This window comes from Electrona antarctica, assembly GCF_951216825.1.
Source record: "Electrona antarctica genome assembly, contig: scaffold_170, whole genome shotgun sequence".
NCBI lineage: Eukaryota > Metazoa > Chordata > Actinopteri > Myctophiformes > Myctophidae > Electrona > Electrona antarctica.
The window spans coordinates 190,651-216,376 of record NW_027637774.1 but is presented as its reverse complement, the minus strand read 5'-3'; positions in this window follow the sequence as shown (position 1 = coordinate 216,376).

Here is a 25,726-nt window from a genome sequence, read left to right as displayed (position 1 = left end):
AAGGTCAAAGGTCAAAACGCTAGAAAGGTCAAAAATCAAAACGTCAAAGGTCAAAACGCTAGAAAGGTCAAAGGTCAAAGGTCAAAGGTCAAATCACTAGAAAGGTCAAAATGCCACGATGCGCTTTTTTCATCGCTAGAAAGGTCAAAGGTCAAAACACTAGAAAGGTCAAAGGTCAAAACCCCTGAAATGCATAGGAAACTGCTTTTTTTGGCACAGCCAATAAAAAAATTGGGGGTTCAAAAAACCCCACAGTACCCCTGAAATGCATAGAAAACTGCTTTTTTTTGGCACAGCCAATACAAAAATTGGGGGTTCAAAAAACCCCACAGTACCCCTGAAATGCATAGAAAACTGCTTTTTTTTGGCACAGCCAATAAAAAAATTGGGGGTTCAAAAAACCCCACAGTACCCCTGAAATGCATAGAAAGCAGCTTTTTTTTGGCCAAAACGCTAGAAAGGTCAAAGGTCAAAAGGTCAAAAGGTCAAAGGTCAAAACGCTAGAAAGGTCAAAAATCAAAACGTCAAAGGTCAAAACGCTAGAAAGGTCAAAGGTCAAAGGTCAAAGGTCAAATCGCTAGAAAGGTCAAAATGCCACGATGCGCTTTTTTCATCGCTATAAAGGTCAAAGGTCAAAACACTAGAAAGGTCAAAGGTCAAAACCCCTGAAATGCATAGGAAACTGCTTTTTTTGGCACAGCCAATAAAATAATTGGGGGTTCAAAAAACCCCACCGTACCCCTGAAATGCATAGAAAACTGCTTTTTTTTGGCACAGCCAATACAAAAATTGGGGGTTCAAAAAACCCCACAGTACCCCTGAAATGCATAGAAAACTGCTTTTTTTGGCACAGCCAATAAAAAAATTGGGGGTTCAAAAAACCCCACAGTACCCCTGAAATGCATAGAAAACTGCTTTTTTTTGGCACAGCCAATAAAAAAATTGGGGGTTCAAAAAACCCCACAGTACCCCTGAAATGCATAGAAAACTGCTTTTTTTTGGCACAGCCAATAAAAAAATTGGGGGTTCAAAAAACCCCACAGTACCCCTGAAATGCATAGAAAACTGCTTTTTTTTGGCACAGCCAATAAAAAAATTGGGGGTTCAAAAAACCCCACAGTACCCCTGAAATGCATAGAAAACTGCTTTTTTTTTTGGCACAGCCAATAAAAAAATAAAAAAAAACCACAGTACCCCTGAAATGCATAGAAAACTGCTTTTTTTTGGCACAGCCAATAACAAAATTGGGGGTTCAAAAAACCCCACAGTACCCCTGAAATGCATAGAAAACTGCTTTTTTTGGCACAGCCAATAAAAAAATTGGGGGTTCAAAAAACCCCACAGTACCCCTGAAATGCATAGAAAACTGCTTTTTTTTGGCACAGCCAATAAAAAAATTGGGGGTTCAAAAAACCCCACAGTACCCCTGAAATGCATAGAAAACTGCATTTTTTTGGCACAGCCAATAAAAAAATTGGGGGTTCAAAAAACCCCACAGTACCCCTGAAATGCATAGAAAACTGCTTTTTTTTGGCACAGCCAATAAAAAAATAAAAAAAACCCACAGTACCCCTGAAATGCATAGAAAACTGCTTTTTTTTGGCACAGCCAATAAAAAAATTGGGGGTTCAAAAAACCCCACAGTACCCCTGAAATGCATAGAAAACTGCTTTTTTTGGCACAGCCAATAAAAAAATTGGGGGTTCAAAAAACCCCACAGTACCCCTGAAATGCATAGAAAACTGCTTTTTTTGGCACAGCCAATACAAAAATTGGGGGTTAAAAAAACCCCACAGTACCCCTGAAATGCATAGAAAACTGCTTTTTTTTGGCACAGCCAATACAAAAATTGGGGGTTCAAAAAACCCCACAGTACCCCTGAAATGCATAGAAAACTGCTTTTTTTTTGGCCAAAACGCTAGAAAGGTCAAAGGTCAAAAGGTCAAAGGTCAAAAGGTCAAAGGTCAAAAGGTCAAAGGTCAAAAGGTCAAAGGTCAAATTGCTAGAAAGGTCAAAAATCAAAACGTCGAAGGGTTCAAAAAACCCCACAGTACCCCTGAAATGCATAGAAAACTGCTTTTTTTTGGCACAGCCAATACAAAAATTGGGGGTTCAAAAAACCCCACAGTACCCCTGAAATGCATAGAAAACTGCTTTTTTTTGGCACAGCCAATACAAAAATTGGGGGTTCAAAAAACCCCACAGTACCCCTGAAATGCATAGAAAACTGCTTTTTTTTGGCACAGCCAATACAAAAATTGGGGGTTCAAAAAACCCCACAGTACCTCTGAAATGCATAGAAAACTGCTTTTTTTTGGCACAGTCAAAACGCTAGAAAGGTCAAAGGTCAAATCGCTAGAAAGGTCAAAATGCCACGATGCGCTTTTTTCATCGCTAGAAAGGTCAAAGGTCAAAACACTAGAAAGGTCAAAGGTCAAAACCCCTGAAATGCATAGAAAACTCCTTTTTTTGGCACAGCCAATACAAAAATCGGGGGTTCAAAAAACCCCACAGTACCCCTGAAATGCATAGAAAACTGCTTTTTTTTTGGCACAGCCAATACAAAAATTGGGGGTTCAAAAAACCCCACAGTACCCCTGAAATGCATAGAAAACTGCTTTTTTTTGGCACAGCCAATAAAAAAATTGGGGGTTCAAAAAACCCCACAGTACCCCTGAAATGCATAGAAAACTGCTTTTTTTTGGCCAAAACGCTAGAAAGGTCAAAGGTCAAAAGGTCAAAGGTCAAAAGGTCAAAGGTCAAAAGGTCAAAGGTCAAATCGCTAGAAAGGTCAAAAATCAAAACGTCAAAGGTCAAAACGCTAGAAAGGTCAAAGGTCAAAGGTCAAAGGTCAAATCGCTAGAAAGGTCAAAATGCCACGATGCGCTTTTTTCATCGCTAGAAAGGTCAAAGGTCAAAACACTAGAAAGGTCAAAGGTCAAAACCCCTGAAATGCATAGAAAACTGCATTTTTTGGCACAGCCAATACAAAAATTGGGGGTTCAAAAAACCCCACAGTACCCCTGAAATGCATAGAAAACTGCTTTTTTTTTGGCACAGCCAATAAACAAATTGGGGGTTCAAAAAACCCCACAGTACCCCTGAAATGCATAGAAAACTGCTTTTTTTTGGCACAGCCAATACAAAAATTGGGGGTTCAAAAAACCCCACAGTACCCCTGAAATGCATAGAAAACTGCTTTTTTTTGGCACAGCCAATAAAAAAATTGGGGGTTCAAAAAACCCCACAGTACCCCTGAAATGCATAGAAAACTGCTTTGTTTTGGCCAAAACGCTAGAAAGGTCAAAGGTCAAAAGGTCAAAGGTCAAAAGGTCAAAGGTCAAATCGCTAGAAAGGTCAAAAAATCAAAACGTCAAAGGTCAAAACGCTAGAAAGGTCAAAGGTCAAAAGGTAAAAGGTCAAAAGGTCAAAGGTCAAAAGGTCAAAGGTCAAATCGCTAGAAAGGTCAAAAATCAAAACGTCAAAGGTCAAAACGCTAGAAAGGTCAAAGGTCAAAAGGTCAAAGGTCAAAAGGTCAAAGGTCAAATCGCTAGAAAGGTCAAAATGCCACGATGCGTTTTTTTCATCGCTAGAAAGGTCAAAGGTCAAAACACTAGAAAGGTCAAAGGTCAAAACCCCTGAAATGCATAGAAAACTGCTTTTTTTGGCACAGCCAATAAAAAAATTGGGGGTTCAAAAAAACCCACAGTACCCCTGAAATGCATAGAAAACTGCTTTTTTTTGGCACAGCCAATACAAAAATTGGGGGTTCAAAAAACCCCACAGTACCCCTGAAATGCATAGAAAACTGCTTTTTTTTGGCACAGCCAATACAAAAATTGGGGGTTCAAAAAACCCCACAGTACCCCTGAAATGCATAGAAAACTGCTTTTTTTTGGCACAGCCAATAAAAAAATTGGGGGTTCAAAAAACCCCACAGTACCTCTGAAATGCATAGAAAACTGCTTTTTTTTGGCACAGCCAATACAAAAATTGGGGGTTCAAAAAACCCCACAGTACCCCTGAAATGCATAGAAAACTGCTTTTTTTTGGCACAGCCAATACAAAAATTGGGGGTTCAAAAAACCCCACAAGTACCCCTGAAATGCATAGAAAACTGCTTTTGTTTGGCCAAAACGCTAGAAAGGTCAAAGGTCAAAAGGTCAAAGGTCAAAAGGTCAAAGGTCAAAAGGTCAAAGGTCAAAAGGTCAAAGGTCAAATTGCTAGAAAGGTCAAAAATCAAAACGTCAAAGGTCAAAACGCTAGAAAGGTCAAAGGTCAAAAGGTCAAAGGTCAAAACGCTAGAAAGGTCAAAGGTCAAAAGGTCAAAGGTCAAAAGGTCAAAGGTCAAAACGCTAGAAAGGTCAAAGGTCAAATCGCTAGAAAGGTCAAAATGCCACGATGCGCTTTTTTCATCGCTAGAAAGGTCAAAGGTCAAAACACTAGAAAGGTCAAAGGTCAAAACCCCTGAAATGCATAGAAAACTGCTTTTTTTGGCACAGCCAATAAAAAAATTGGGGGTTCAAAAAACCCCACAGTACCCCTGAAATGCATAGAAAACTGCTTTTTTTTTGGCACAGCCAATACAAAAATTGGGGGTTCAAAAAACCCCACAGTACCCCTGAAATGCATAGAAAACTGCTTTTTTTTGGCACAGCCAATAAAAAAATTGGGGGTTCAAAAAACCCCACAGTACCCCTGAAATGCATAGAAAACTGCTTTTTTTTTGGCCAAAACGCTAGAAAGGTCAAAGGTCAAAAGGTCAAAGGTCAAAAGGTCAAAGGTCAAAAGGTCAAAGGTCAAATCGCTAGAAAGGTCAAAAATCAAAACGTCAAAGGTCAAAGGTCAAAAGGTCAAAGGTCAAAAGGTCAAAGGTCAAATCGCTAGAAAGGTCAAAATGCCACGATGCGCTTTTTTCATCGCTAGAAAGGTCAAAGGTCAAAACACTAGAAAGGTCAAAGGTCAAAACCCCTGAAATGCATAGAAAACTGCTTTTTTTGGCACAGCCAATAAAAAAATTGGGGGTTCAAAAAACCCCACAGTACCCCTGAAATGCATAGAAAACTGCTTTTTTTGGGCCAAAACGCTAGAAAGGTCAAAGGTCAAAAGGTCAAAGGTCAAAAGGTCAAAGGTCAAAAGGTCAAAGGTCAAAAGGTCAAAGGTCAAATTGCTAGAAAGGTCAAAAATCAAAACGTCAAAGGTCAAAACGCTAGAAAGGTCAAAGGTCAAAAGGTCAAAGGTCAAAAGGTCAAAGGTCAAAACGCTAGAAAGGTCAAAGGTCAAAAGGTCAAAGGTCAAAAGGTCAAAGGTCAAAACGCTAGAAAGGTCAAAGGTCAAATCGCTAGAAAGGTCAAAATGCCACGATGCGCTTTTTTCATCGCTAGAAAGGTCAAAGGTCAAAACACTAGAAAGGTCAAAGGTCAAAACCCCTGAAATGCATAGAAAACTGCTTTTTTTTGGCACAGCCAATAAAAAAATTGGGGGTTCAAAAAACCCCACAGTACCCCTGAAATGCATAGAAAACTGCTTTTTTTTGGCACAGCCAATACAAAAATTGGGGGTTCAAAAAACCCCACAGTACCCCTGAAATGCATAGAAAACTGCTTTTTTTTGGCACAGCCAATAAAAAAATTGGGGGTTCAAAAAACCCCACAGTACCCCTGAAATGCATAGAAAACAGCTTTTTTTTGGCCAAAACGCTAGAAAGGTCAAAGGTCAAAAGGTCAAAAGGTCAAAGGTCAAAACGCTAGAAAGGTCAAAAATCAAAACGTCAAAGGTCAAAACGCTAGAAAGGTCAAAGGTCAAAGGTCAAAGGTCAAATCACTAGAAAGGTCAAAATGCCACGATGCGCTTTTTTCATCGCTAGAAAGGTCAAAGGTCAAAACACTAGAAAGGTCAAAGGTCAAAACCCCTGAAATGCATAGGAAACTGCTTTTTTTGGCACAGCCAATAAAATAATTGGGGGTTCAAAAAACCCCACCGTACCCCTGAAATGCATAGAAAACTGCTTTTTTTTGGCACAGCCAATACAAAAATTGGGGGTTCAAAAAACCCCACAGTACCCCTGAAATGCATAGAAAACTGCTTTTTTTGGCACAGCCAATAAAAAAATTGGGGGTTCAAAAAACCCCACAGTACCCCTGAAATGCATAGAAAACTGCTTTTTTTTGGCACAGCCAATAAAAAAATTGGGGGTTCAAAAAACCCCACAGTACCCCTGAAATGCATAGAAAACTGCTTTTTTTTGGCACAGCCAATAAAAAAATTGGGGGTTCAAAAAACCCCACAGTACCCCTGAAATGCATAGAAAACAGCTTTTTTTTGGCCAAAACGCTAGAAAGGTCAAAGGTCAAAAGGTCAAAAGGTCAAAGGTCAAAACGCTAGAAAGGTCAAAAATCAAAACGTCAAAGGTCAAAACGCTAGAAAGGTCAAAGGTCAAAGGTCAAAGGTCAAATCACTAGAAAGGTCAAAATGCCACGATGCGCTTTTTTCATCGCTAGAAAGGTCAAAGGTCAAAACACTAGAAAGGTCAAAGGTCAAAACCCCTGAAATGCATAGGAAACTGCTTTTTTTGGCACAGCCAATAAAATAATTGGGGGTTCAAAAAACCCCACCGTACCCCTGAAATGCATAGAAAACTGCTTTTTTTTGGCACAGCCAATACAAAAATTGGGGGTTCAAAAAACCCCACAGTACCCCTGAAATGCATAGAAAACTGCTTTTTTTGGCACAGCCAATAAAAAAATTGGGGGTTCAAAAAACCCCACAGTACCCCTGAAATGCATAGAAAACTGCTTTTTTTTGGCACAGCCAATAAAAAAATTGGGGGTTCAAAAAACCCCACAGTACCCCTGAAATGCATAGAAAACTGCTTTTTTTTGGCACAGCCAATAAAAAAATTGGGGGTTCAAAAAACCCCACAGTACCCCTGAAATGCATAGAAAACAGCTTTTTTTTGGCCAAAACGCTAGAAAGGTCAAAGGTCAAAAGGTCAAAAGGTCAAAGGTCAAAACGCTAGAAAGGTCAAAAATCAAAACGTCAAAGGTCAAAACGCTAGAAAGGTCAAAGGTCAAAGGTCAAAGGTCAAATCACTAGAAAGGTCAAAATGCCACGATGCGCTTTTTTCATCGCTAGAAAGGTCAAAGGTCAAAACACTAGAAAGGTCAAAGGTCAAAACCCCTGAAATGCATAGGAAACTGCTTTTTTTGGCACAGCCAATAAAATAATTGGGGGTTCAAAAAACCCCACCGTACCCCTGAAATGCATAGAAAACTGCTTTTTTTTGGCACAGCCAATACAAAAATTGGGGGTTCAAAAAACCCCACAGTACCCCTGAAATGCATAGAAAACTGCTTTTTTTGGCACAGCCAATAAAAAAATTGGGGGTTCAAAAAACCCCACAGTACCCCTGAAATGCATAGAAAACTGCTTTTTTTTGGCACAGCCAATAAAAAAATTGGGGGTTCAAAAAACCCCACAGTACCCCTGAAATGCATAGAAAACTGCTTTTTTTTGGCACAGCCAATAAAAAAATTGGGGGTTCAAAAAACCCCACAGTACCCCTGAAATGCATAGAAAACAGCTTTTTTTTGGCCAAAACGCTAGAAAGGTCAAAGGTCAAAAGGTCAAAAGGTCAAAGGTCAAAACGCTAGAAAGGTCAAAAATCAAAACGTCAAAGGTCAAAACGCTAGAAAGGTCAAAGGTCAAAGGTCAAAGGTCAAATCACTAGAAAGGTCAAAATGCCACGATGCGCTTTTTTCATCGCTAGAAAGGTCAAAGGTCAAAACACTAGAAAGGTCAAAGGTCAAAACCCCTGAAATGCATAGGAAACTGCTTTTTTTGGCACAGCCAATAAAATAATTGGGGGTTCAAAAAACCCCACCGTACCCCTGAAATGCATAGAAAACTGCTTTTTTTTGGCACAGCCAATACAAAAATTGGGGGTTCAAAAAACCCCACAGTACCCCTGAAATGCATAGAAAACTGCTTTTTTTGGCACAGCCAATAAAAAAATTGGGGGTTCAAAAAACCCCACAGTACCCCTGAAATGCATAGAAAACTGCTTTTTTTTGGCACAGCCAATAAAAAAATTGGGGGTTCAAAAAACCCCACAGTACCCCTGAAATGCATAGAAAACTGCTTTTTTTTGGCACAGCCAATAAAAAAATTGGGGGTTCAAAAAACCCCACAGTACCCCTGAAATGCATAGAAAACTGCTTTTTTTTGGCACAGCCAATAAAAAAATTGGGGGTTCAAAAAACCCCACAGTACCCCTGAAATGCATAGAAAACTGCTTTTTTTTTGGCACAGCCAATAAAAAAAATAAAAAAAACCCACAGTACCCCTGAAATGCATAGAAAACTGCTTTTTTTTGGCACAGCCAATAACAAAATTGGGGGTTCAAAAAACCCCACAGTACCCCTGAAATGCATAGAAAACTGCTTTTTTTGGCACAGCCAATAAAAAAATTGGGGGTTCAAAAAACCCCACAGTACCCCTGAAATGCATAGAAAACTGCTTTTTTTTGGCACAGCCAATAAAAAAATTGGGGGTTCAAAAAACCCCACAGTACCCCTGAAATGCATAGAAAACTGCATTTTTTTGGCACAGCCAATAAAAAAATTGGGGGTTCAAAAAACCCCACAGTACCCCTGAAATGCATAGAAAACTGCTTTTTTTTGGCACAGCCAATAAAAAAATAAAAAAAACCCACAGTACCCCTGAAATGCATAGAAAACTGCTTTTTTTTGGCACAGCCAATAAAAAAATTGGGGGTTCAAAAAACCCCACAGTACCCCTGAAATGCATAGAAAACTGCTTTTTTTGGCACAGCCAATAAAAAAATTGGGGGTTCAAAAAACCCCACAGTACCCCTGAAATGCATAGAAAACTGCTTTTTTTGGCACAGCCAATACAAAAATTGGGGGTTCAAAAAACCCCACAGTACCCCTGAAATGCATAGAAAACTGTTTTTTTTTGGCACAGCCAATACAAAAATTGGGGGTTCAAAAAACCCCACAGTACCCCTGAAATGCATAGAAAACTGCTTTTTTTTGGCCAAAACGCTAGAAAGGTCAAAGGTCAAAAGGTCAAAGGTCAAAAGGTCAAAGGTCAAAAGGTCAAAGGTCAAATTGCTAGAAAGGTCAAAAATCAAAACGTCGAAGGGTTCAAAAAACCCCACAGTACCCCTGAAATGCATAGAAAACTGCTTTTTTTTGGCACAGCCAATACAAAAATTGGGGGTTCAAAAAACCCCACAGTACCCCTGAAATGCATAGAAAACTGCTTTTTTTTGGCACAGCCAATACAAAAATTGGGGGTTCAAAAAACCCCACAGTACCCCTGAAATGCATAGAAAACTGCTTTTTTTTGGCACAGCCAATACAAAAATTGGGGGTTCAAAAAACCCCACAGTACCTCTGAAATGCATAGAAAACTGCTTTTTTTTGGCACAGCCAATACAAAAATTGGGGGTTCAAAAAACCCCACAGTACCCCTGAAATGCATAGAAAACTGCTTTTTTTTGGCACAGCCAATACAAAAATTGGGGGTTCAAAAAACCCCACAAGTACCCCTGAAATGCATAGAAAACTGCTTTTTTTTGGCCAAAACGCTAGAAAGGTCAAAGGTCAAAAGGTCAAAGGTCAAAAGGTCAAAGGTCAAAAGGTCAAAGGTCAAAAGGTCAAAGGTCAAATTGCTAGAAAGGTCAAAAATCAAAACGTCAAAGGTCAAAACGCTAGAAAGGTCAAAGGTCAAAAGGTCAAAGGTCAAAACGCTAGAAAGGTCAAAGGTCAAAAGGTCAAAGGTCAAAAGGTCAAAGGTCAAAACGCTAGAAAGGTCAAAGGTCAAATCGCTAGAAAGGTCAAAATGCCACGATGCGCTTTTTTCATCGCTAGAAAGGTCAAAGGTCAAAACACTAGAAAGGTCAAAGGTCAAAACCCCTGAAATGCATAGAAAACTGCTTTTTTTGGCACAGCCAATAAAAAAATCGGGGGTTCAAAAAACCCCACAGTACCCCTGAAATGCATAGAAAACTGCTTTTTTTTTGGCACAGCCAATAAAAAAATTGGGGGTTCAAAAAACCCCACAGTACCCCTGAAATGCATAGAAAACTGCTTTTTTTTTGGCCAAAACGCTAGAAAGGTCAAAGGTCAAAAGGTCAAAGGTCAAAAGGTCCAAGGTCAAAAGGTCAAAGGTCAAATCGCTGGAAAGGTCAAAAATCAAAACGTCAAAGGTCAAAACGCTAGAAAGGTCAAAGGTCAAAGGTCAAAGGTCAAATCGCTAGAAAGGTCAAAATGCCACGATGCGCTTTTTTCATCGCTAGAAAGGTCAAAGGTCAAAACACTAGAAAGGTCAAAGGTCAAAACCCCTGAAATGCATAGAAAACTGCATTTTTTGGCACAGCCAATACAAAAATTGGGGGTTCAAAAAACCCCACAGTACCCCTGAAATGCATAGAAAACTGCTTTTTTTTGGCACAGCCAATAAACAAATTGGGGGTTCAAAAAACCCCACAGTACCCCTGAAATGCATAGAAAACTGCTTTTTTTTGGCACAGCCAATACAAAAATTGGGGGTTCAAAAAACCCCACAGTACCCCTGAAATGCATAGAAAACTGCTTTTTTTTGGCACAGCCAATAAAAACAATTGGGGGTTCAAAAAACCCCACAGTACCCCTGAAATGCATAGAAAACTGCTTTTTTTTGGCCAAAACGCTAGAAAGGTCAAAGGTCAAAAGGTCAAAGGTCAAAAGGTCAAAGGTCAAAAGGTCAAAGGTCAAATCGCTAGAAAGGTCAAAAATCAAAACGTCAAAGGTCAAAACGCTAGAAAGGTCAAAGGTCAAAAGGTCAAAGGTCAAAAGGTCTAAGGTCAAAAGGTCAAAGGTCAAATCGCTAGAAAGGTCAAAAATCAAAACGTCAAAGGTCAAAACGCTAGAAAGGTCAAAGGTCAAAAGGTCAAAGGTCAAAAGGTCAAAGGTCAAATCGCTAGAAAGGTCAAAATGCCACGATGCGTTTTTTTCATCGCTAGAAAGGTCAAAGGTCAAAACACTAGAAAGGTCAAAGGTCAAAACCCCTGAAATGCATAGAAAACTGCTTTTTTTGGCACAGCCAATACAAAAATTGGGGGTTCAAAAAACCCCACAGTACCCCTGAAATGCATAGAAAACTGCTTTTTTTTGGCACAGCCAATAAAAAAATTGGGGGTTCAAAAAACCCCACAGTACCCCTGAAATGCATAGAAAACTGCTTTTTTTTGGCACAGCCAATAAAAAAATTGGGGGTTCAAAAAACCCCACAGTACCTCTGAAATGCATAGAAAACTGCTTTTTTTTTGGCACAGCCAATACAAAAATTGGGGGTTCAAAAAACCCCACAGTACCCCTGAAATGCATAGAAAACTGCTTTTTTTTGGCACAGCCAATACAAAAATTGGGGGTTCAAAAAACCCCACAGTACCCCTGAAATGCATAGAAAACTGCTTTTTTTTGGCACAGCCAATACAAAAATTGGGGGTTCAAAAAACCCCACAGTACCCCTGAAATGCATAGAAAACTGCTTTTTTTTGGCACAGCCAATAAAAAGATTGGGGGTTCAAAAAACCCCACAGTACCTCTGAAATGCATAGAAAACTGCTTTTTTTTGGCACAGCCAATACAAAAATTGGGGGTTCAAAAAACCCCACAGTACCCCTGAAATGCATAGAAAACTGCTTTTTTTTGGCACAGCCAATACAAAAATTGGGGGTTCAAAAAACCCCACAGTACCCCTGAAATGCATAGAAAACTGCTTTTTTTTTGGCACAGCCAATAAAAAAATTGGGGGTTCAAAAAACCCCACAGTACCCCTGAAATGCATAGAAAACTGCTTTTTTTTTGGCACAGCCAATACAAAAATTGGGGGTTCAAAAAACCCCACAGTACCCCTGAAATGCATAGAAAACTGCTTTTTTTTGGCACAGCCAATACAAAAATTGGGGGTTCAAAAAAACCCACAGTACCCCTGAAATGCATAGAAAACTGCTTTTTTTTTGGCACAGCCAATAAAAAAATTGGGGGTTCAAAAAACCCCACAGTACCCCTGAAATGCATAGAAAACTGCTTTTTTTTGGCACAGCCAATACAAAAATTGGGGGTTCAAAAAACCCCACAGTACCCCTGAAATGCATAGAAAACTGCTTTTTTTTGGCACAGCCAATAAAAAGATTGGGGGTTCAAAAAACCCCACAGTACCTCTGAAATGCATAGAAAACTGCTTTTTTTTGGCACAGCCAATACAAAAATTGGGGGTTCAAAAAACCCCACAGTACCCCTGAAATGCATAGAAAACTGCTTTTTTTTGGCACAGCCAATACAAAAATTGGGGGTTCAAAAAACCCCACAGTACCCCTGAAATGCATAGAAAACTGCTTTTTTTTGGCCAAAACGCTAGAAAGGTCAAAGGTCAAAAGGTCAAAGGTCAAAAGGTCAAAGGTCAAAAGGTCAAAGGTCAAATTGCTAGAAAGGTCAAAAATCAAAACGTCAAAGGTCAAAACGCTAGAAAGGTCAAAGGTCAAAAGGTCAAAGGTCAAAAGGTCAAAGGTCAAAACGCTAGAAAGGTCAAAGGTCAAAAGGTCAAAGGTCAAAAGGTCAAAGGTCAAAACGCTAGAAAGGTCAAAGGTCAAATCGCTAGAAAGGTCAAAATGCCACGATGCGCTTTTTTCATCGCTAGAAAGGTCAAAGGTCAAAACACTAGAAAGGTCAAAGGTCAAAACCCCTGAAATGCATAGAAAACTGCTTTTTTTGGCACAGCCAATAAAAAAATTGGGGGTTCAAAAAACCCCACAGTACCCCTGAAATGCATAGAAAACTGCTTTTTTTTGGCACAGCCAATACAAAAATTGGGGGTTCAAAAAACCCCACAGTACCCCTGAAATGCATAGAAAACTGCTTTTTTTTGGCACAGCCAATAAAAAAATTGGGGGTTCAAAAAACCCCACAGTACCCCTGAAATGCATAGAAAACAGCTTTTTTTTGGCCAAAACGCTAGAAAGGTCAAAGGTCAAAAGGTCAAAAGGTCAAAGGTCAAAACGCTAGAAAGGTCAAAAATCAAAACGTCAAAGGTCAAAACGCTAGAAAGGTCAAAGGTCAAAGGTCAAAGGTCAAATCGCTAGAAAGGTCAAAATGCCACGATGCGCTTTTTTCATCGCTAGAAAGGTCAAAGGTCAAAACACTAGAAAGGTCAAAGGTCAAAACCCCTGAAATGCATAGGAAACTGCTTTTTTTGGCACAGCCAATAAAATAATTGGGGGTTCAAAAAACCCCACCGTACCCCTGAAATGCATAGAAAACTGCTTTTTTTTGGCACAGCCAATACAAAAATTGGGGGTTCAAAAAACCCCACAGTACCCCTGAAATGCATAGAAAACTGCTTTTTTTGGCACAGCCAATAAAAAAATTGGGGGTTCAAAAAACCCCACAGTACCCCTGAAATGCATAGAAAACTGCTTTTTTTTGGCACAGCCAATAAAAAAATTGGGGGTTCAAAAAACCCCACAGTACCCCTGAAATGCATAGAAAACTGCTTTTTTTTGGCACAGCCAATAAAAAAATTGGGGGTTCAAAAAACCCCACAGTACCCCTGAAATGCATAGAAAACTGCTTTTTTTTGGCACAGCCAATAAAAAAATTGGGGGTTCAAAAAACCCCACAGTACCCCTGAAATGCATAGAAAACTGCTTTTTTTTGGCACAGCCAATAAAAAAATTGGGGGTTCAAAAAACCCCACAGTACCCCTGAAATGCATAGAAAACTGCTTTTTTTTGGCACAGCCAATACAAAAATTGGGGGTTCAAAAAACCCCACAGTACCCCTGAAATGCATAGAAAACTGCTTTTTTTTGGCACAGCCAATAAACAAATTGGGGGTTCAAAAAACCCCACAGTACCCCTGAAATGCATAGAAAACTGCTTTTTTTTGGCACAGCCAATACAAAAATTGGGGGTTCAAAAAACCCCACAGTACCCCTGAAATGCATAGAAAACTGCTTTTTTTTGGCACAGCCAATAAAAAAATTGGGGGTTCAAAAAACCCCACAGTACCCCTGAAATGCATAGAAAACTGCTTTGTTTTGGCCAAAACGCTAGAAAGGTCAAAGGTCAAAAGGTCAAAGGTCAAAAGGTCAAAGGTCAAATCGCTAGAAAGGTCAAAAATCAAAACGTCAAAGGTCAAAACGCTAGAAAGGTCAAAGGTCAAAAGGTAAAAGGTCAAAAGGTCAAAGGTCAAAAGGTCAAAGGTCAAATCGCTAGAAAGGTCAAAAATCAAAACGTCAAAGGTCAAAACGCTAGAAAGGTCAAAGGTCAAAAGGTCAAAGGTCAAAAGGTCAAAGGTCAAATCGCTAGAAAGGTCAAAATGCCACGATGCGTTTTTTTCATCGCTAGAAAGGTCAAAGGTCAAAACACTAGAAAGGTCAAAGGTCAAAACCCCTGAAATGCATAGAAAACTGCTTTTTTTGGCACAGCCAATAAAAAGATTGGGGGTTCAAAAAACCCCACAGTACCTCTGAAATGCATAGAAAACTGCTTTTTTTTGGCACAGCCAATACAAAAATTGGGGGTTCAAAAAACCCCACAGTACCCCTGAAATGCATAGAAAACTGCTTTTTTTTGGCACAGCCAATACAAAAATTGGGGGTTCAAAAAACCCCACAGTACCCCTGAAATGCATAGAAAACTGCTTTTTTTGGGCCAAAACGCTAGAAAGGTCAAAGGTCAAAAGGTCAAAGGTCAAAAGGTCAAAGGTCAAAAGGTCAAAGGTCAAAAGGTCAAAGGTCAAATTGCTAGAAAGGTCAAAAATCAAAACGTCAAAGGTCAAAACGCTAGAAAGGTCAAAGGTCAAAAGGTAAAAGGTCAAAAGGTCAAAGGTCAAAAGGTCAAAGGTCAAAAGGTCAAAGGTCAAAAGGTCAAAGGTCAAAACGCTAGAAAGGTCAAAGGTCAAATCGCTAGAAAGGTCAAAATGCCACGATGCGCTTTTTTCATCGCTAGAAAGGTCAAAGGTCAAAACACTAGAAAGGTCAAAGGTCAAAACCCCTGAAATGCATAGAAAACTGCTTTTTTTTGGCACAGCCAATAAAAAAATTGGGGGTTCAAAAAACCCCACAGTACCCCTGAAATGCATAGAAAACTGCTTTTTTTTGGCACAGCCAATACAAAAATTGGGGGTTCAAAAAACCCCACAGTACCCCTGAAATGCATAGAAAACTGCTTTTTTTTGGCACAGCCAATAAAAAAATTGGGGGTTCAAAAAACCCCACAGTACCCCTGAAATGCATAGAAAACAGCTTTTTTTTGGCCAAAACGCTAGAAAGGTCAAAGGTCAAAAGGTCAAAAGGTCAAAGGTCAAAACGCTAGAAAGGTCAAAAATCAAAACGTCAAAGGTCAAAACGCTAGAAAGGTCAAAGGTCAAAGGTCAAAGGTCAAATCGCTAGAAAGGTCAAAATGCCACGATGCGCTTTTTTCATCGCTAGAAAGGTCAAAGGTCAAAACACTAGAAAGGTCAAAGGTCAAAACCCCTGAAATGCATAGGAAACTGCTTTTTTTGGCACAGCCAATAAAATAATTGGGGGTTCAAAAAACCCCACCGTACCCCTGAAATGCATAGAAAACTGCTTTTTTTTGGCACAGCCAATACAAAAATTGGGGGTTAAAAAAACCCCACAGTACCCCTGAAATGCATAGAAAACTGCTTTTTTTGGCACAGCCAATAAAAAAATTGGGGGTTCAAAAAACCCCACAGTACCCCTGAAATGCATAGAAAACTGCTTTTTTTTGGCACAGCCAATAAAAAAATTGGGGGTTCAAAAAACCCCACAGTACCCCTGAAATGCATAGAAAACTGCTTTTTTTTGGCACAGCCAATACAAAAATTGGGGGTTCAAAAAACCCCACAGTACCCCTGAAATGCATAGAAAACTGCTTTTTTTTGGCACAGCCAATAAAAAAATTGGGGGTTCAAAAAACCCCACAGTACCCCTGAAATGCATAGAAAACTGCTTTTTTTTGGCACAGCCAATAAAAAAATTGGGGGTTCAAAAAACCCCACAGTACCCCTGAAATGCATAGAAAACTGCTTTTTTTTTGGCACAGCCAATACAAAAATTGGGGGTTCAAAAAACCCCACAGTACCCCTGAAATGCATAGAAAACTGCTTTTTTTTGGCACAGCCAATAAAAAAATTGGGGGTTCAAAAAACCCCACAGTACCCCTGAAATGCATAGAAAACTGCTTTTTTTTTGGCCAAAACGCTAGAAAGGTCAAAGGTCAAAAGGTCAAAGGTCAAAAGGTCAAAGGTCAAAAGGTCAAAGGTCAAATCGCTAGAAAGGTCAAAAATCAAAACGTCAAAGGTCAAAGGTCAAAAGGTCAAAGGTCAAAAGGTCAAAGGTCAAATCGCTAGAAAGGTCAAAATGCCACGATGCGCTTTTTTCATCGCTAGAAAGGTCAAAGGTCAAAACACTAGAAAGGTCAAAGGTCAAAACCCCTGAAATGCATAGAAAACTGCTTTTTTTGGCACAGCCAATAAAAAAATTGGGGGTTCAAAAAACCCCACAGTACCCCTGAAATGCATAGAAAACTGCTTTTTTTTGGCACAGCCAATAAAAAAATTGGGGGTTCAAAAAACCCCACAGTACCCCTGAAATGCATAGAAAACTGCTTTTTTTTGGCACAGCCAATACAAAAATTGGGGGTTCAAAAAACCCCACAGTACCCCTGAAATGCATAGAAAACTGCTTTTTTTTGGCACAGCCAATAAAAAGATTGGGGGTTCAAAAAACCCCACAGTACCTCTGAAATGCATAGAAAACTGCTTTTTTTTGGCACAGCCAATACAAAAATTGGGGGTTCAAAAAACCCCACAGTACCCCTGAAATGCATAGAAAACTGCTTTTTTTTGGCACAGCCAATACAAAAATTGGGGGTTCAAAAAACCCCACAGTACCCCTGAAATGCATAGAAAACTGCTTTTTTTGGGCCAAAACGCTAGAAAGGTCAAAGGTCAAAAGGTCAAAGGTCAAAAGGTCAAAGGTCAAAAGGTCAAAGGTCAAATTGCTAGAAAGGTCAAAAATCAAAACGTCAAAGGTCAAAACGCTAGAAAGGTCAAAGGTCAAAAGGTAAAAGGTCAAAAGGTCAAAGGTCAAAAGGTCAAAGGTCAAAGGTCAAAAGGTCAAAGGTCAAAAGGTCAAAGGTCAAAACGCTAGAAAGGTCAAAGGTCAAATCGCTAGAAAGGTCAAAATGCCACGATGCGCTTTTTTCATCGCTAGAAAGGTCAAAGGTCAAAACACTAGAAAGGTCAAAGGTCAAAACCCCTGAAATGCATAGAAAACTGCTTTTTTTTGGCACAGCCAATAAAAAAATTGGGGGTTCAAAAAACCCCACAGTACCCCTGAAATGCATAGAAAACTGCTTTTTTTTGGCACAGCCAATACAAAAATTGGGGGTTCAAAAAACCCCACAGTACCCCTGAAATGCATAGAAAACTGCTTTTTTTTGGCACAGCCAATAAAAAAATTGGGGGTTCAAAAAACCCCACAGTACCCCTGAAATGCATAGAAAACAGCTTTTTTTTGGCCAAAACGCTAGAAAGGTCAAAGGTCAAAAGGTCAAAAGGTCAAAGGTCAAAACGCTAGAAAGGTCAAAAATCAAAACGTCAAAGGTCAAAACGCTAGAAAGGTCAAAGGTCAAAGGTCAAAGGTCAAATCGCTAGAAAGGTCAAAATGCCACGATGCGCTTTTTTCATCGCTAGAAAGGTCAAAGGTCAAAACACTAGAAAGGTCAAAGGTCAAAACCCCTGAAATGCATAGGAAACTGCTTTTTTTGGCACAGCCAATAAAATAATTGGGGGTTCAAAAAACCCCACCGTACCCCTGAAATGCATAGAAAACTGCTTTTTTTTGGCACAGCCAATACAAAAATTGGGGGTTCAAAAAACCCCACAGTACCCCTGAAATGCATAGAAAACTGCTTTTTTTGGCACAGCCAATAAAAAAATTGGGGGTTCAAAAAACCCCACAGTACCCCTGAAATGCATAGAAAACTGCTTTTTTTTGGCACAGCCAATAAAAAAATTGGGGGTTCAAAAAACCCCACAGTACCCCTGAAATGCATAGAAAACTGCTTTTTTTTGGCACAGCCAATACAAAAATTGGGGGTTCAAAAACCCCCACAGTACCCCTGAAATGCATAGAAAACTGCTTTTTTTTGGCACAGCCAATAAAAAAATTGGGGGTTCAAAAAACCCCACAGTACCCCTGAAATGCATAGAAAACTGCTTTTTTTTTGGCACAGCCAATACAAAAATAAAAAAAACCCACAGTACCCCTGAAATGCATAGAAAACTGCTTTTTTTTGGCACAGCCAATAACAAAATTGGGGGTTCAAAAAACCCCACAGTACCCCTGAAATGCATAGAAAACTGCTTTTTTTGGCACAGCCAATAAAAAAATTGGGGGTTCAAAAAACCCCACAGTACCCCTGAAATGCATAGAAAACTGCATTTTTTGGCACAGCCAATAAAAAAATTGGGGGTTCAAAAAACCCCACAGTACCCCTGAAATGCATAGAAAACTGCTTTTTTTTTGGCACAGCCAATAAAAAAATAAAAAAAACCCACAGTACCCCTGAAATGCATAGAAAACTGCTTTTTTTTGGCACAGCCAATAAAAAAATTGGGGGTTCAAAAAACCCCACAGTACCCCTGAAATGCATAGAAAACTGCTTTTTTTGGCACAGCCAATAAAAAAATTGGGGGTTCAAAAAACCCCACAGTACCCCTGAAATGCATAGAAAACTGCTTTTTTTGGCACAGCCAATACAAAAATTGGGGGTTCAAAAAACCCCACAGTACCCCTGAAATGCATAGAAAACTGCTTTTTTTTGGCACAGCCAATACAAAAATTGGGGGTTCAAAAAACCCCACAGTACCCCTGAAATGCATAGAAAACTGCTTTTTTTTGGCCAAAACGCTAGAAAGGTCAAAGGTCAAAAGGTCAAAGGTCAAAAGGTCAAAGGTCAAAAGGTCAAAGGTCAAATTGCTAGAAAGGTCAAAAATCAAAACGTCAAAGGTCAAAACGCTAGAAAGGTCAAAGGTCAAAAGGTCAAAGGTCAAAAGGTCTAAGGTCAAAAGGTCAAAGGTCAAATCCCTGAAATGCATAGAAAACTGCTTTTTTTTGGCACAGCCAATACAAAAATTGGGGGTTCAAAAAACCCCACAAGTACCCCTGAAATGCATAGAAAACTGCTTTTTTTTGGCCAAAACGCTAGAAAGGTCAAAGGTCAAAAGGTCAAAGGTCAAAAGGTCAAAGGTCAAAAGGTCAAAGGTCAAAAGGTCAAAGGTCAAATTGCTAGAAAGGTCAAAAATCAAAACGTCAAAGGTCAAAACGCTAGAAAGGTCAAAGGTCAAAAGGTCAAAGGTCAAAGGTCAAAACGCTAGACAGGTCAAAGGTCAAAAGGTCAAAGGTCAAAAGGTCAAAGGTCAAAACGCTAGAAAGGTCAAAGGTCAAATCGCTAGAAAGGTCAAAATGCCACGATGCGCTTTTTTCATCGCTAGAAAGGTCAAAGGTCAAAACACTAGAAAGGTCAAAGGTCAAAACCCCTGAAATGCATAGAAAACTGCTTTTTTTGGCACAGCCAATAAAAAAATTGGGGGTTCAAAAAACCCCACAGTACCCCTGAAATGCATAGAAAACTGCTTTTTTTTTGGCACAGCCAATACAAAAATTGGGGGTTCAAAAAACCCCACAGTACCCCTGAAATGCATAGAAAACTGCTTTTTTTTGGCACAGCCAATACAAAAATTGGGGGTTCAAAAAACCCCACAGTACCCCTGAAATGCATAGAAAACTGCTTTTTTTTGGCCAAAACGCTAGAAAGGTCAAAGGTCAAAAGGTCAAAGGTCAAAAGGTCAAAGGTCAAAAGGTCAAAGGTCAAATCGCTAGAAAGGTCAAAAATCAAAACGTCAAAGGTCAAAGGTCAAAAGGTCAAAGGTCAAAAGGTCAAAGGTCAAATCGCTAGAAAGGTCAAAATGCCACGATGCGCTTTTTTCATCGCTAGAAAGGTCAAAGGTCAAAACACTAGAAAGGTCAAAGGTCAAAACCCCTGAAATGCATAGAAAACTGCTTTTTTTGGCACAGCCAATAAAAAAATTGGGGGTTCAAAAAACCCCACAGTACCCCTGAAATGCATAGAAAACTGCTTTTTTTTTGGCACAGCCAATAAAAAAATTGGGGGTTCAAAAAACCCCACAGTACCCCTGAAATGCATAGAAAACTGCTTTTTTTTGGCACAGCCAATACAAAAATTGGGGGTTCAAAAAACCCCACAGTACCCCTGAAATGCATAGAAAACTGCTTTTTTTTGGCACAGCCAATAAAAAGATTGGGGGTTCAAAAAACCCCACAGTACCTCTGAAATGCATAGAAAACTGCTTTTTTTTGGCACAGCCAATACAAAAATTGGGGGTTCAAAAAACCCCACAGTACCCCTGAAATGCATAGAAAACTGCTTTTTTTTGGCACAGCCAATACAAAAATTGGGGGTTCAAAAAACCCCACAGTACCCCTGAAATGCATAGAAAACTGCTTTTTTTTGGCCAAAACGCTAGAAAGGTCAAAGGTCAAAAGGTCAAAGGTCAAAAGGTCAAAGGTCAAAAGGTCAAAGGTCAAAAGGTCAAAGGTCAAATTGCTAGAAAGGTCAAAAATCAAAACGTCAAAGGTCAAAACGCTAGAAAGGTCAAAGGTCAAAAGGTCAAAGGTCAAAAGGTCAAAGGTCAAAACGCTAGAAAGGTCAAAGGTCAAAAGGTCAAAGGTCAAAAGGTCAAAGGTCAAATCGCTAGAAAGGTCAAAATGCCACGATGCGCTTTTTTCATCGCTAGAAAGGTCAAAGGTCAAAACACTAGAAAGGTCAAAGGTCAAAACCCCTGAAATGCATAGAAAACTGCTTTTTTTGGCACAGCCAATAAAAAAATTGGGGGTTCAAAAAACCCCACAGTACCCCTGAAATGCATAGAAAACTGCTTTTTTTTGGCACAGCCAATACAAAAATTGGGGGTTCAAAAAACCCCACAGTACCCCTGAAATGCATAGAAAACTGCTTTTTTTTGGCACAGCCAATAAAAAAATTGGGGGTTCAAAAAACCCCACAGTACCCCTGAAATGCATAGAAAACAGCTTTTTTTTGGCCAAAACGCTAGAAAGGTCAAAGGTCAAAAGGTCAAAAGGTCAAAGGTCAAAACGCTAGAAAGGTCAAAAATCAAAACGTCAAAGGTCAAAACGCTAGAAAGGTCAAAGGTCAAAGGTCAAAGGTCAAATCGCTAGAAAGGTCAAAATGCCACGATGCGCTTTTTTCATCGCTAGAAAGGTCAAAGGTCAAAACACTAGAAAGGTCAAAGGTCAAAACCCCTGAAATGCATAGGAAACTGCTTTTTTTGGCACAGCCAATAAAATAATTGGGGGTTCAAAAAACCCCACCGTACCCCTGAAATGCATAGAAAACTGCTTTTTTTTGGCACAGCCAATACAAAAATTGGGGGTTCAAAAAACCCCACAGTACCCCTGAAATGCATAGAAAACTGCTTTTTTTGGCACAGCCAATAAAAAAATTGGGGGTTCAAAAAACCCCACAGTACCCCTGAAATGCATAGAAAACTGCTTTTTTTTGGCACAGCCAATAAAAAAATTGGGGGTTCAAAAAACCCCACAGTACCCCTGAAATGCATAGAAAACTGCTTTTTTTTGGCATAGCCAATAAAAAAATTGGGGGTTCAAAAAACCCCACAGTACCCCTGAAATGCATAGAAAACTGCTTTTTTTTGGCACAGCCAATAAAAAAATTGGGGGTTCAAAAAACCCCACAGTACCCCTGAAATGCATAGAAAACTGCTTTTTTTTTGGCACAGCCAATAAAAAAATAAAAAAAACCCACAGTACCCCTGAAATGCATAGAAAACTGCTTTTTTTTGGCACAGCCAATAACAAAATTGGGGGTTCAAAAAACCCCACAGTACCCCTGAAATGCATAGAAAACTGCTTTTTTTGGCACAGCCAATAAAAAAATTGGGGGTTCAAAAAACCCCACAGTACCCCTGAAATGCATAGAAAACTGCATTTTTTTGGCACAGCCAATAAAAAAATTGGGGGTTCAAAAAACCCCACAGTACCCCTGAAATGCATAGAAAACTGCTTTTTTTTGGCACAGCCAATAAAAAAATAAAAAAAACCCACAGTACCCCTGAAATGCATAGAAAACTGCTTTTTTTTGGCACAGCCAATAAAAAAATTGGGGGTTCAAAAAACCCCACAGTACCCCTGAAATGCATAGAAAACTGCTTTTTTTGGCACAGCCAATAAAAAAATTGGGGGTTCAAAAAACCCCACAGTACCCCTGAAATGCATAGAAAACTGCTTTTTTTGGCACAGCCAATACAAAAATTGGGGGTTCAAAAAACCCCACAGTACCCCTGAAATGCATAGAAAACTGCTTTTTTTTGGCCAAAACGCTAGAAAGGTCAAAGGTCAAAAGGTCAAAGGTCAAAAGGTCAAAAGGTCAAAGGTCAAAAGGTCAAAGGTCAAATTGCTAGAAAGGTCAAAAATCAAAACGTCGAAGGGTTCAAAAAACCCCACAGTACCCCTGAAATGCATAGAAAACTGCTTTTTTTTGGCACAGCCAATACAAAAATTGGGGGTTCAAAAAACCCCACAGTACCCCTGAAATGCATAGAAAACTGCTTTTTTTTGGCACAGCCAATAAAAAAATTGGGGGTTCAAAAAACCCCACAGTACCCCTGAAATGCATAGAAAACAGCTTTTTTTGGCCAAAACGCTAGAAAGGTCAAAGGTCAAAAGGTCAAAAGGTCAAAGGTCAAAACGCTAGAAAGGTCAAAAATCAAAACGTCAAAGGTCAAAACGCTAGAAAGGTCAAAGGTCAAAGGTCAAATCGCTAGAAAGGTCAAAATGCCACGATGCGCTTTTTTCATCGCTAGAAAGGTCAAAGGTCAAAACACTAGAAAGGTCAAAGGTCAAAACCCCTGAAATGCATAGAAAACTGCATTTTTTGGCACAGCCAATACAAAAATTGGGGGTTCAAAAAACCCCACAGTACCCCTGAAATGCATAGAAAACTGCTTTTTTTTGGCACAGCCAATAAACAAATTGGGGGTTCAAAAAACCCCACAGTACCCCTGAAATGCATAGAAAACTGCTTTTTTTTGGCACAGCCAATACAAAAATTGGGGGTTCAAAAAACCCCACAGTACCCCTGAAATGCATAGAAAACTGCTTTTTTTTGGCACAGCCAATAAAAAAATTGGGGGTTCAAAAAACCCCACAGTACCCCTGCAATGCATAGAAAACTGCTTTTTTTTGGCCAAAACGCTAGAAAGGTCAAAGGTCAAAAGGTCAAAGGTCAAAAGGTCAAAGGTCAAAAGGTCAAAGGTCAAATCGCTAGAAAGGTCAAAAATCAAAACGTCAAAGGTCAAAACGCTAGAAAGGTCAAAGGTCAAAAGGTCAAAGGTCAAAAGGTCAAAGGTCAAAAGGTCAAAGGTCAAATCGCTAGAAAGGTCAAAAATCAAAACGTCAAAGGTCAAAACGCTAGAAAGGTCAAAGGTCAAAAGGTCAAAGGTCAAAAGGTCAAAGGTCAAATCGCTAGAAAGGTCAAAATGCCACAATGCGTTTTTTTTCATCGCTAGAAAGGTCAAAGGTCAAAACACTAGAAAGGTCAAATGTCAAAACCCCTGAAATGCATAGAAAACTGCTTTTTTTGGCACAGCCAATAAAAAAATTGGGGGTTCAAAAAAACCCACAGTACCCCTGAAATGCATAGAAAACTGCTTTTTTTTGGCACAGCCAATAAAAAAATTGGGGGTTCAAAAAACCCCACAGTACCCCTGAAATGCATAGAAAACTGCTTTTTTTTGGCACAGCCAATACAAAAATTGGGGGTTCAAAAAACCCACAGTACCCCTGAAATGCATAGAAAACTGCTTTTTTTTGGCACAGCCAATAAAAAAATTGGGGGTTCAAAAAACCCCACAGTACCCCTGAAATGCATAGAAAACTGCTTTTTTTTGGCACAGCCAATACAAAAATTGGGGGTTCAAAAAACCCCACAGTACCCCTGAAATGCATAGAAAACTGCTTTTTTTTGGCACAGCCAATAAAAAAATTGGGGGTTCAAAAAACCCCACAGTACCCCTGAAATGCATAGAAAACAGCTTTTTTTTGGCCAAAACGCTAGAAAGGTCAAAGGTCAAAAGGTCAAAAGGTCAAAGGTCAAAACGCTAGAAAGGTCAAAAATCAAAACGTCAAAGGTCAAAACGCTAGAAAGGTCAAAGGTCAAAGGTCAAAGGTCAAATCACTAGAAAGGTCAAAATGCCACGATGCGCTTTTTTCATCGCTAGAAAGGTCAAAGGTCAAAACACTAGAAAGGTCAAAGGTCAAAACCCCTGAAATGCATAGGAAACTGCTTTTTTTGGCACAGCCAATAAAATAATTGGGGGTTCAAAAAACCCCACCGTACCCCTGAAATGCATAGAAAACTGCTTTTTTTTGGCACAGCCAATACAAAAATTGGGGGTTCAAAAAACCCCACAGTACCCCTGAAATGCATAGAAAACTGCTTTTTTTGGCACAGCCAATAAAAAAATTGGGGGTTCAAAAAACCCCACAGTACCCCTGAAATGCATAGAAAACTGCTTTTTTTTGGCACAGCCAATAAAAAAATTGGGGGTTCAAAAAACCCCACAGTACCCCTGAAATGCATAGAAAACTGCTTTTTTTTGGCACAGCCAATAAAAAAATTGGGGGTTCAAAAAACCCCACAGTACCCCTGAAATGCATAGAAAACAGCTTTTTTTTTGCCAAAACGCTAGAAAGGTCAAAGGTCAAAAGGTCAAAAGGTCAAAGGTCAAAACGCTAGAAAGGTCAAAAATCAAAACGTCAAAGGTCAAAACGCTAGAAAGGTCAAAGGTCAAAGGTCAAAGGTCAAATCACTAGAAAGGTCAAAATGCCACGATGCGCTTTTTTCATCGCTAGAAAGGTCAAAGGTCAAAACACTAGAAAGGTCAAAGGTCAAAACCCCTGAAATGCATAGGAAACTGCTTTTTTTGGCACAGCCAATAAAATAATTGGGGGTTCAAAAAACCCCACCGTACCCCTGAAATGCATAGAAAACTGCTTTTTTTTGGCACAGCCAATACAAAAATTGGGGGTTCAAAAAACCCCACAGTACCCCTGAAATGCATAGAAAACTGCTTTTTTTGGCACAGCCAATAAAAAAATTGGGGGTTCAAAAAACCCCACAGTACCCCTGAAATGCATAGAAAACTGCTTTTTTTTGGCACAGCCAATAAAAAAATTGGGGGTTCAAAAAACCCCACAGTACCCCTGAAATGCATAGAAAACTGCTTTTTTTTGGCACAGCCAATAAAAAAATTGGGGGTTCAAAAAACCCCACAGTACCCCTGAAATGCATAGAAAACTGCTTTTTTTTTGGCACAGCCAATAAAAAAATTGGGGGTTCAAAAAACCCCACAGTACCCCTGAAATGCATAGAAAACTGCTTTTTTTTTGGCACAGCCAATAAAAAAAATAAAAAAAACCCACAGTACCCCTGAAATGCATAGAAAACTGCTTTTTTTTGGCACAGCCAATAACAAAATTGGGGGTTCAAAAAACCCCACAGTACCCCTGAAATGCATAGAAA